At 36.0% G+C, this 1,818-nt stretch overlaps 1 protein-coding gene across 3 annotated transcripts in view; it reads right to left on the reverse strand.

Annotated features, from left to right (window-relative positions):
• Positions 1 to 1,818, reverse strand: part of nalcn (sodium leak channel, non-selective) — a gene marked incomplete in the record, with an annotated part of 142,686 nt that overhangs the window by 3,892 nt on the left and 136,976 nt on the right.

Consider the following 1,818-nt stretch of genomic DNA (forward strand, 5'->3'; position numbering starts at 1 on the left):
GGGTGGGGGGGATAAAAACAAATCTAATGAATGTTTTAAATCTATCATAAAAGAGAATCTGCTTTTCAACCATTCTTTTTAAATTATAATTTATAAAAAAATATATTGAAATGTTGATATGAAAATATATATATACTAAAATTAGTGGTGTGGACATGAAGGTGCGATAGTTTTATTATTTAGTTGCAGTGGTGGGCAGCACCAAACTAAAAATTAGCTCCACTAGCCCTAAAATGCTAACTGAGATATTTAGATCCCCTAATTCTAAAGCACTAACGCACGGAAAATTTTAGTGAAAGCTAATTCTAAAGCACTAWAATAACCCAGTCGACCCATGAACATTCTTCAACAGACAACATAAGTCACATGTTGCCATGTTGCTCTATTAATACTTTTCATTGACATTCTACAGCTGTATTTGAGTTCATATATTGTCACCTAGTGGATAAGTGACACACATATGAACAAAATGTGTGACAGTTTTCACCCTCAGCTGTTAACATTAATGTTGATTAATAAGATTTATAGACCTCAGTTAGAGCTTCTAAATTTAGCCTATAAATTTATCAAGTGCTAATCCACTAACAAATTCTAAAATTTGCAAAAGCCCTAAAGCACTAATCAGGAAATTAGTTCCCCTATTAGTGCTTTGGTGCTTTAGGGGAACTGTGCCCACCACTGTTAAGTTGATTATAATATTTTACAGCTTTTGTATAAGGCTTACAAAAACATTTTACTTAAAACAAAAACATATTACCTTTAAACATCCAATCAAAGTTTAATAGAAAGAGTTGCTAAAACCTTAAAGGAGTTGAGCCTTTTTTTAACCGCAATTTCAAACCAGTTTAAAGGAATGAACGTCAAGTCAAGGGATATGACTGTGGAATAATCCTGATATTGGTGTTAAAACTGATGGAAAAGTTTGTAAATTTAAGAGGATATTAAAGGTTTGATGAAAGAATATGAAATGTGTGTGTTGACTGGTGCCCATATCATTAGTCACTGTACGAAGGGTACGCTGGACAGGTTGCAAGTCCATCACAAGGCAAACAATCACTCACTCTCTCACTAAATACCTAGGAATTTAGAGAACCAATTAACCTARCATTCATGTTTTTGGTCTACAGGAGGAAGCCAGAATACCTGGAGAAAACCCATGCATGCACAGAGAGAACATGCAAACTCTACCCAGAAATGTCCCTAAACTGGGATTAGATCCAGCGACTTTCTTGCTGAGGCATCAGCTCTAYCAACTGAGCCACTATGCAGCCAATTGTAAATAGATTTTGTTTGTTTGTCTTGTTTGTTTTAATGAATGAATGAATAAATAAACAAATGTAGAAATAAATAAATGAACCTCAGCTTTCAGTCTACTTGTGTCCACTTTCAGTCCACTTCCAGTTTCAGTCCACTTTAAATTGTGCTGAAGAGTGGTGCCAACAAGCAGGGAGAAAGGAAAGTGCTAGCTGCATGAAATTTGAAGGCCGTACACATGGAGGGATGTGTGACAATTAGGCTCAAATCATCCMTAACCAGCCCATAAAAAGATCGCTAWRAATCAATATGAAAATGAATATGAGACATAATTTGAGMSAGCAAAGCTTGCCGCATTAAATTTGATGTCAATAAATGATGTTTACAATAATTTTTATKTGAGTCACTGTTAGTGCTGGGCGGTATACCGTTTTGTACCGAATACCGGTTTAAATAGCKGAACGTTTCGTCGCGGCCACCAGTGAACTGTTGTTTCCCGGGAGACATTTTTTCCTTGCTGCACCGCTATGTGCGTTAGCATGCTAATGTTTGGAGCAGCTAGTT

This window comes from Austrofundulus limnaeus, unplaced genomic scaffold, assembly GCF_001266775.1.
Source record: "Austrofundulus limnaeus strain Quisiro unplaced genomic scaffold, Austrofundulus_limnaeus-1.0 Scaffold202, whole genome shotgun sequence".
Taxonomy (NCBI): domain Eukaryota; kingdom Metazoa; phylum Chordata; class Actinopteri; order Cyprinodontiformes; family Rivulidae; genus Austrofundulus; species Austrofundulus limnaeus.